This window comes from Peromyscus maniculatus, chromosome X, assembly GCF_049852395.1.
Source record: "Peromyscus maniculatus bairdii isolate BWxNUB_F1_BW_parent chromosome X, HU_Pman_BW_mat_3.1, whole genome shotgun sequence".
NCBI lineage: Eukaryota > Metazoa > Chordata > Mammalia > Rodentia > Cricetidae > Peromyscus > Peromyscus maniculatus.
In genome coordinates, this window is record NC_134875.1 from 52332980 (window position 1) to 52343822 (window position 10843).

At 39.5% G+C, this 10843-nt stretch overlaps 1 protein-coding gene across 2 annotated transcripts in view; it reads right to left on the reverse strand.

The window, feature by feature from the left end:
• Pwwp3b (PWWP domain containing 3B) overlaps positions 1–10399 on the reverse strand; it is a 29320-nt gene extending 18921 nt beyond the window's left edge. Inside the window, exons 1-4 of one of the 2 annotated variants that reach the window (XM_042268994.2) lie at positions 10266–10399; positions 9093–9164; positions 7029–7213; positions 2188–2268 (exon numbers count right to left, since the gene is read on the reverse strand). The gene's annotated coding sequence lies outside the window, so the exon portion shown is untranslated. Of the gene's footprint in view, positions 1–2187; positions 2269–3046; positions 3159–7028; positions 7214–9092; positions 9165–10265 lie in introns of those variants that run through there. The other variant, XM_042268995.2, reaches the window with a different exon arrangement.
• Positions 10400–10843: the final 444 nt, after the last annotated feature.

The window sequence follows — 10843 nt, forward strand, 5'->3', positions numbered from 1 at the left end:
TTCCAAGGGTCTTTTGCAAGTCATATAGTTGGCTTGGACATGGCAGTCTTCCATAAGTAGCTATCATTGTGAACACTTGGCTAATTTCATTATAGAGCTTTAACATATATGTTTTTCTCAAATTATAATAAAGTCATACTCAAATAAACTCATCATAGTTTGAAAATATTAGTTAAACTGTGTTTGTGGTGTTCTGTGGACACACTGAGATACACAGACAGACAGACACAATGCACACACATTCCAGAATCACTGATAGAGATGGCTATGCTAGTTAATACCTATAATTCCAGCACTGTGGAGGCAGAGACAAGAAGATAGCTACAAATTCTAGGCCAATCTGGTCTCCATGGCCAGTATCAGGGCAGCCTATACTATAGAGTGAGACCTTATCTCAAAAAAACAAACCACAGGGGGCTGAAGGGATGGCTTAGTGTTAAGAGCACTGGCTTGTCTTTCAGAGGATCTGAGCTTGAAACTGAGCAGCCACATGGTTTTATTTGTTTCCTGTTGTTACCACATGACTGACTAAAAGCTGTCTTGACTCTCACTCCAGCTATGTTCCCAGCAAAGCCTTTGCTCGGCTGGACACTTCTACAGTTGCATTGCCTTTCTAGGATGCAAATGGATCCCAGTCACACTGCCCATGCCACTTGGAAATGTGATATTAACTGAAGCTGTGCAAAAAACGAACAGAGAATCCAAGCAATAAAATGGGTTTTTTAAAAGTGTTAATAAATTTCCCTAACAAAACTCTCCTAGGTATGCCCTTTTGGTAACAGAGACGGAAGAGAATGGAAGTAACAGTAGCTTTCTGTCTACTATGGGCCAAACAGTATGTTTTAAATGTTTAGAGTCCTCACATCAGTCTTGAATGGGGCTTCTTTGTCTTCCTTACACAACAGGTTTTCAAATGAATTTCAATTATATACTACATGCTGTCTTACACTTTCCTAATACAAAATGTTTCACTGTTTTGTTTGCTCACTTTATAAAAACACTTGTCTGGAGAAAAATTAGACTATCTGGCAAGCGCCATCTTGTGTCCAGAAGCAGAACTGTCACTACCATGTCCTTGGAGAAAGGTGGGAACTGTATCTTGCCAGCTAGTAGTTTTCTCAGGCTTCTAGAATATGCCAGACTGAAAATCAAAGCTTTGTTACACACTGCACAAAAGGTGGAATCCAAATGTCCTCACCTCCAAAGTTCTTGACTGTAAAATAAATTTCATGTCTACTGAAAAGATAAAATATGAGGAAGCTACAAAAATTGTTATTTTGGAAAGAAAACTCTACTAATAATTACCTGTATAACTTATATATTTTTACACATAAACATGAATTCATACTATTACAAACCATCTTTTTTGTTTGTTTTAATTTGGTTTTGGTTCTTTGAATCGAGGGAGTGCTCTGCAACCCAGGCTGACATGGAAATCACTATGCAGTCTCAAGCTAACTTGGAAACTCAAGGCCACTCTCCTGCCTTAGACACTTGAATGCTCAAATTACAGGCGTAAAACACCATGCCTTGTAGCCAGTTCAGTTCATTAATGCATTGCTTCAAATTCTATTTTCCCCGAACTTGGAAGCATTTTATTTTAAGGTTTATTTTCTGGTCATTAAAAAATGGCTAAATATAGATTAAAGATGATTTGAAATCTAGCATGTTTGCTAATGCCTATATCCCCATCATTCAATGGGCTGAGGCATGAGGATGGCCGCAAAGTCAGCCTGGGACTACATAGTTCAGGTGAGCCTGGTCTATAAAGTCTGTCTCAAACAACAACAACAACAACAACAACAACAACAACAGCAGCAGCAAAGAGGCTATTTTAAAAACAGAGATAGTAAGATCACATAACAATTCCATTAGTAGGTTGATCCCCTTTTTCTTATTTGATGGCACATATTTTGTTAATCGTATTTTTTCTCCTTAAATAACTTCAAACGCTGCGTGCCATTCTAAACACTTTTTTTTCACCGACTTCTACTTTGCAGACAGCTTTTCAAATCACTTGCGCTTCATACTTTTATTTGCCAGCTATATGTAACACTCCATAGGATTGAAGTATCATGCCACATAATACTTTTAAAACTGCTTAGAGAAATATACCCAGTCCCCTTATCTCACGTTTAAACTGAGACAATACAGAAAAAAAATGGTTCTTGCTGATCACTGCTATACCTGTGGCCTGACAGAAGCGCTCACAAGCAGGATACACGCAGGGCTCTAGCGTACACAACTTGGTTCCTTGCTTGACTGCGTCTGGAAAGAAAAAAAAAATATCTCTCAGCAAAAGAAATAGGTTATGAGAGCACTTATCTCTGTGTGTACTTGTGTGTGTTCGCGTGCGTGCGTGCGTGTTTGAAACAAAATAGGGATGCTGTCTCAGCATCATTTTGCTTTTTCTAATTATGAAAATTGTCTGGGAATAAAGCAAATCTGAAAATGCTGAAAGCGGTTTTTTAAAAAAAAAAATAGATCACGCCTCACCTCGCCACCAACCAAGTGTACATACCCAAAACACTCGGAGACACAAGGAGTCTAGTTTCCCGCCCCCGCCCCCAGTCAGGAAAACGCGCATTTTTTTTTCAGAAGTGATATCACTCAACAGCGTATCTAAATCTCGTTCCAAGCCCAGGCACCTTTCTGTGTCATTCATTTTCTGCCAGTTATTTTTTTTGGAAGAATACAAACATTTAAAACAAAATTTCATTAAAAAAAAAAAAAAACAAAAACAAAACTGTACCAGAGACAAAAACATGGAATGCCACGTAAGAAAATGAGCATGAAAGGCATGCCTCACTGAAGTCTTAATTTAGAAGCTGCAATCTGATCACCTCTCCCCACACTACGGACTTTCAAATTACCCGAAAACCCCAAATGCCAGAGGATTGATTCCAACAGAGAAACGACAAACCTATCGCAACATTATTCCATCCCCACCTCTCCCAGGCGCGAATTTCTCTCTTCCTTTTCCACCTTTCCCCCAAAAGCGCGAAGAAATTACCAGAAAATAACGGGGCTAACAGACAGCCATTACCTCGAGCCTCCGAGTCTGCAGCCGCCACGGGGAGAAGTGCGGCCCCTCCCCCCGGCCAGGCGCCGCTGCGCGCTTCCCACGAGCTGGCCGAAGCTCCGCCCCTTCTCGTGCTAGGGGCTGCAGGGGGAGTGCCCCCTCTGAGAGGGACGGACCAAAGGCTCCAACTCAAACCCAGACTTGCTTCAGTCTGGAAAAAAGGGCCGTTTGCAAAAAACCCGACAACTCGAAAGCAGATCGGCAACATGTGTCCTTTACTTTGCATTCAAAGCACCAGGGTGGATGGTCTCCCCCGGAAAAAAATGCAGAAATGCCTTTATCATATGGTAAAGACCTAGACAAGAATATCTTTTGCAACATACATAGTTGGTTTGTTCCCCCCCTTTATCCCTCCCTCCCTCCCTCCCTCCCTCTCTCTCTCCCTCTCTCCCTCTCTCCCTCTCTCTCTCTGCCTATCCTGCCATATTATTTCTGCAAACTATATTAAGGTCCAGCTGCTTAAAATATTTTTTTAAAAAAATCTGCCAGATCCTGGTTTGTAATTGAGGTGAATTAATAATACCTTATTTGGGGGGAGAATTAAGTCTTTGCAAGATTAATTTTCCTTGTCCTGAGATATGTGTTTACCCCTACTTGCCTTCTCTCTCCCCCCTTCCTCCTCCTCTCCCCTCCCCCTCTCCGTGTGTGTGTGTGTGTGTGTGTGTGTGTGTGTGTGTGTGTGTGTGTGTGTGTGTTTTAATCAGGTCTTCTTATTCATCCTTCAGAAAATTTCACACATTTTAGTCATTTCTAAATATGTAACATGAATTAAAATTCTTTAAAGAAATGTGCATTAATACTGAAATTAGCGAGGGAAGCCTTGTAGTACAAAAATACTGTAAGCTAAAGTGGAAAACTCAACAAACTTGGCACAACCATCTGTGGTTTAAAATAGTTCTTAAGTGAATGTGAGGCCTTACACCTGTAATCCAAGCACTGGGGAAACTGAGGCAGGAAGCTGGGGGTGTTGAAGGGAGCTTGGGCTACAGGGTGCGAACCTATCTCAAAAACCAAACTAATGCTTCCCCCCAACACACACACACCAAAAATACCCAATAAAATGTTGAGGGCAGCCTAAAGTAGCTCTTACATGTTAACTAGAAATAAACAGCAAAATAAAAATAAATGGACAAAGGACAAGAGGACATGAATAGTTCATGAAATTCTAAGGGAACACTCTGCTTCCTTGTAAGCAGCCTCATGCAGAGCAAATCTAAATATCTCGGTTTCTGTACTGCTACAAGCCTCAAACCTGTTTGGCAGTGTTTACTTAAATTTGGTGCTCCATCTTAATTAAGGTCCACTTGACTTTTACAATTATCAGTGTTCTGCAACTTACATTGTACTAAAGCTTACACTTTCGCCTTCCTGTAAAAACTCCATTTTATATCAATTTATTCAGTGGAGAAAGGCAGACCATTTTTATTGGAGCTCCTTAAAACTCAGATATTCAAAATGAGAACTGAGCAACACATGAAAGATATCCACCCACTTTAATAATCAAAATAATGCGAATGTAACTAACACTAAGACTTCCCATTTTTAAAGCCTAGTTTGACTAAAACACAGCAAAAAGATTATGAAAGCAACAATTGGCAGGATTACAAGGAAGCAGAAACTCATGCCTGCTACAAAGCCAGGTAAGGGACGACAAGAAAGAAGCCAAAGTCAGTCAGTCTGACTCCTTTAGAGCCTCTCCCCAGTGCATTCATTGCCTCCGGGACTTAGAATCCTGCCTGTTTGCTAGAATGCAGGGTGATGTCATTTACTCTCGGACTAGGGGGAAATCAGTGGCTGTAATACAAACCTGAGTGCCGTTCAACATTCACATTCCTGCTGGTGAACACATGGTAAACTGCTGTCATGCTCAGTGATCCCTATACTTCTCCACATACTCTCTCCCTCATACAGGTTTTGGTGCACTATGCCTTTGGGCTAACCATAATCAGCATGGTTACATACCCTTGGCCTTAGAGTCATTATGGCACATCTTTCCCTGCTGCTGAAGCCTAGTGGTCGGTTCCCTTTCAGATCTGCCTGCTTCGGTAATGGCACCGAAGGTCGTGATCTTCTGCAGTGAAGTGCTCATTTCACTCCAGTTTATTAATGATTAGCCATTCTTTGTTCCTGTGCTTTGTTTTTAACAGCCAGACCCATATGGGAAAGCTGTATTGCTGTCATCCTTCATTAGACTTTTTTTTTTTAATTCAAAAGCACCCAAGAAATTAAGACTAAAATGTAGAATTTTCTTTTCCTTTAAGCCTGACTTGTTGCTTCCTAGGGGGAGCTATATCTTACACACCACCTGTGGATAACAATTCTGAGGTTTACATCTCTTGAGATAATGTTATGCTAAGTTTAAAACCAAAAAAAATTCTAAAACATTAAACAACCCCATCAATTAACACAGTGAACAAGTAACATGAATCTCTTGCTCATTTTAACAACCAAGAATAGAGAAACAGAGCTGGACTGTTAACAAAGCTCTTCCTGTAATAAATAGGAAGCGGAAAAGAAAAAAAAACCTGCTTGCATTGGGAACTCTACAGAAAGAAGAGTTCTTCCAGTGATCCTAAGCAGAAGGGTCAGACAAGGTCAAAATGGTTCTGTACCCATTCTGGAAAGAGCATCTAGGGTTTATTGGTGAGACGTGGGTCTCTACTGGTAGGATCCAATGTCAGAATTTACACTGCAGCAGTAGAGGCATTATGCTTCTATTTTTCAAATAGAAAGTCAGACTGTTGTGGGTTTGAAACCTTTACTACCTTTATGGAAATAAAATTTCCAATTCTTCACACAAATTTAGGTTGTCATCTCCACATCCCAGACAGCTTATTTACTAAAGATTAATGAGTCACACGAACCTCTAATGTTAAATGAGGTTGTTCAATATCAAATAGTAACTACATTTCATGGTGTGATAATAAAAAATTGCAGACCCCTGAAGTGTTTTCCAAGAAGCCTTATGCTAAGTGAAAGAGATACTAAATGGTTCTTACTTCCCATTAGCCCCTTTTCATTCCCCTGAAAATTCACAGGGTAGCTCGGAAAAAAAATGTATTTTCAATGAGCGATAACTGGGTTAGATTAAAACATAGCCCCAAAGAAAAGGGACTAGATAAAGAGTTTACTTTGCCAAGTGGAAAGGTAGAGGGACAATGAGAGAGGAGACAAGGTACAGGTCAGAAAAACAAAGGCAGGGTGGACAAAACCAGATAACTAAGATAATACAAACTGGATACCTTATCTTTTTTTTTTCTGTTGTAAAAGAAGAAAGGAACGTATTTATGTAGGAGGGTCTTTGGCAGTATCAGGGACATTATTTGTGTTCCTGAATGACTGGAGACTTTTGGGCTTCTCTGGTTATACTGGGGAGTGCTGGATTTTAATGTTTTCTGAGTTGCTACTGCTGCCCTGTTTATCCAATAAAAATGAAGAAAATCTCATGGACAAAAGACAGAGGGCTCAACTTCAACAACACAGCACAAACTTTGGAGTCAGAGATTTGTGATGGTTGCCAGAGAAGAGGTGAATGGGTTAAACAACTATGAATACTATTCAAGAAAGCATGCAGATTTCCTTCTAAGGGAAGCCTTGGGGCCTTTAAGCAGATCTTGAGAAACCTTAGTGACTGTGCTATGTGATGACAACCCAGAGCAATTCTCAAGGACTTGACAGTCCGGTTCACAGGCCAGCTCTAGATAGCCACTAGCATAACTTCTGTTTAAAACAAGGCAGTCTTTCTCAAAACTATGACATTTAATTGCACTTCTGGTTTCAGAACAGGGAGCTAAATAATCCATACCCCCAAATTTTCAACTGAAAACAGCTTTACTACAAAAGATAGTTTTAAATTTAAAATGCCACAGATGCAAAATAAAGTAACTTTTGCCATCTCAAAATGTTTTTAAATGTTAGAAGTTTGATGAAATCAGAAGAGCCTTACCCTCTGTCACATGGACTGTGGTAGTCTGACACTATGATCCAGATGTTTCGATTCACACTCCAGCTGTTTGCCCAGCAGAGCGTTCACTCTCCTGGGTACTTGTATGGCTACACTGCCTTTCTGGGCATAAGTGGTGTCACAGGCTGACTTGCCCACGTCACTTGCAAGTCTGATATCAACTGAGGCTGGGTAAAAGACAGACAGAAAATCAGATCAATAAAATGAAAAAAAAAATAATGTGGAGAACCTGCCTACCCAAACTCTAAATACCAAATATATCATTGAGGAGATAAACCATCTAATTTCAGATGGTTGTGTCAAATCCTTTACAAAAATGAGTGTTGTACATTAAGAGAATGAGTGTAAGAGAAAAATGAATACATAAATGGTAATTTGAAAATGGGAATGTAAGTAAAGTTGGAGAGAAAAAAATATTTCAACTTATGTATTGCATCTCTTCAGTTTAAAAATAGCATATTTGAGTTGTTTTCATTAGAAGAAAATTTAAAGGCACAGAAATAAGGGGAAATCACATCCCTGATAATCTCATGATATGCTGATTTTCCTGCTTATTTCTATACGTTGAAATGCTTTTTAGGACATCTCTATTTGTTTCATGCTGAAATAATCTCTATTCAGAAAATTAAGAGGTAGAGCCATAAGAGAAGGGAACTGATAACTGCCTTGTATGCTCTATCAGCCAAATTCTGGCAAACTACCTTGTTTTGTGTTTTTGTTTTTTGTACTTTGTTTATAAATTCTCATATCACTCACTCTCTTCGTGTGGACTTTTCCAGTTATATACAGCAGATATTTTCAATTACACCCCATGTGAATGCTCACAGCTTGCTAAAACAGAATATAATATATTATTTGTTTCTTTACTTTATAAAAATAATTGCCTGGAAAACGTTTAGTAAACCTGGTAAGCGCCATCTTTTGACCAAAACCAGAACTGCAGACAATCAGTTGGAGGGGGGCAGTGGGAGCAATAACCATGTAAAGAGTACTTTTCTCAAGTTTCTAGAGTTGTTCATTCTCAGCTTAACAGTTTCTCCAGTCTGTCTGTCTGTCTGTCTGTCTGTCTGTCTCTCTCTGTTATGAAAAAAACAGGATAGTAAACTCATTTTAGGGTTTGGACTATAAAATATCCAATGTTTATTTTCTATTCAGGTTTGGATTCCAAATACAATAGTGATCAAAATATGAGTTTTCTTCATATATTGCTGTACATTTGTGTGCTTATAATTTGAATGATCTGAAATTAGATGGTTTATCTCCTCAATGATATATTTGGTATTTTCATATCAACAATTTCCACATTATTATTTTGTGAATCATTTTAAAGGTTTTTTCTATATCTCTAAATTTTAAATTTTCTTCTAATGAAAACAACTCAAATATGCTATTTTTAAACTGAAGAGATGCAATACATAAGTTGAAATATTTTTTCTCTCCAACTTTACTTACATTCCCATTTTCAAATTACCATTTATGTATTCATTTTTCTCTTACACTCATTCTCTTAATGTACAACACTCATTTTTGTAAAGGATTTGATATTATATTATGCAGAAGTTTCTGGAAGTTGCTTAATTTTAGAATACACCTTAAGCCTATTCTCTTATTGTTGCATCTAGAGTTATTTAATTCTTTAATTTCTTTTATTAATTGAGTGTTTGTGAGTGGGTGGGTGGGGTGGGGTGGCTGGATATGCATGCCGTGGCATGTATATGGAGGTCAGAGGAATTCTGTAAAGTCAGTTCTCTCCTTTCACCTTTACATGGTTTCTGGAGCTGGAACTCAGCTCTCCAGCCTTGCATAGCAAGCACATTTCTGAGCCACCAGGCCAGCCCATAGCATTCTTTTTACAGCTAAATAGTGTTCAATGATACGGGTTTGCTAGCCTGCACATTATCTCCTACATACTGCTCCACAATATGTGTTTGAACATTTTCTACATTCTTTCTCAAGAGTATATAAATATCGTCTGTTTGAACCAGAGTCTGGACTATAGCCTAACTATCTGAATTTTAAGCAAACACAAGTAATTGGATAACCAGCCTTCTCAGATCCACAGGAAAATCCAGCTGCAGCTTAAGACAATGGAATGTGTGTGGGCATCTGCTCAAGCACCTGTAACAAAACAAATTATTCCTTTTTCAGCTCCATTTTTATTTCTGAGTGTAAAAGTCCATAAAGTCTAAAGCAAAAACCACACATCCCCAGTGTGCGCCGCCTGAGCTCTTTATACTGCTTTGATTTTATTAGTCTATCATATGTACACTTGAATGCACTTTTGAAATGACATTTATTCAGTCCTCATATATAGTTCACATCTTAGTTAATTTATGCCAATGTAGGTACTACATGCTCAGTGAAACAGCAATACATTCAATAATCCCTCCGATGTTCTTTAATGTGAGACATCCTTTGTTATTAGCGGAATTGTTTATTCCATTTAGTATAATGATATATGTTCATTGTTTTTAATGATCTCTCAGGTTTTGATTTTGAGACAAGGCCTAGTGTAGCCTAAACTAACTATTGGAAGCTGGCTTTTAACTCCTGATCATCCTGTGCCCTCCTCCCAAGCACTGAGATTCCAGGCTTTTACCACCCCCCATGCCAGCCTCTCATGCTTACTGTTTATATTTTACTACCATTCAAGACTCATCTCTTCATATGTAAGAAGAGATGTAGAAAAAGGCCATATTTGTATTTATTTGCAATTATTTAAAAATTGATTTTTTTAAAAAACACTGAGTTGACAAATGACCAAACTTCCAGCTCACTGAGGCACTTGAATCTGCAAATTATATTTTGCTGTATACTATTATACAAAATTCACCAAAATATTAGTATCTGTGGGAACTACAATCGACACAGAGAAGGTAAAATGAAAGCCAGCATCCTGAACACTTTAAATTCTCCTTTATGACATCAAAACTTTTTTCAAAATAAAAGATTAATTTGCCAGGAGTTTTCTAAACATTTACCACAGCCACCACGGCTTTTTGCCTGAAATACCAAATGATCCATTCAAAAGTTATTGTTTGCAACCTCATGAAGACTTCTTTTCCACAGGTGTAATATGATCGCCACCTCTCTCTCCCGTTGGACTTTTAAAAAAATCTGGAATACAAAGCTCAGTTATCATTTCTCTCATAGAAATGACTAGCACAAAGCGCCATTCCGTTTCTAATACTTTGAACCGGCGGCCGCGACTTTTCTCACCTTTAACACGCAAATCTTCCGCAGACCTTGGAAAACATCCACTTCCCGGACCGCTGAGTCCAGGGCCTGAATGCTCAGCCGCCGCTGCCGCCGCAGCCGCCGCCGCCGCCGCTGCTGCCGCCGCCGCTGCCGCCGCCGCCGCCGCCGCCGCCACTCAGGCACTCCGCAGTCTCTCCCCTGCAGGCAGCCAGCGAGTGGTGGGCCCAAGCCTCGGGCGCCCGTATAAGAGCAGCTCCTCCCCCAGTCTCGGGGGTTACCCGCCTTCCCCTCCGCCCAAGGATGCTCCGCCCCCTACCATGATGGAGGGGTTGGGAAAAAAAAAACCCGCGAGGTCTCTCCGAGCTCTGGAAGGAAAGTACACAAGTAAAACCAAGGCACAGCTCAAGAGCAGAAAATCTTTAAAAGAACTTCGAAGTGTGGGGGCCAGGAACATCCCTTTAATTTCTGTTCAAACACATGAGTGACTCCTGAAGGAAAAGAAAAGATTAAGAAGCAGCTGTTATTTTTCAGATAATACAGAGGGAAGTTAAAATAGTCCTCAGGGTGTTTTTGCTTGTTTGTTTTGTTTTGGATTTTTT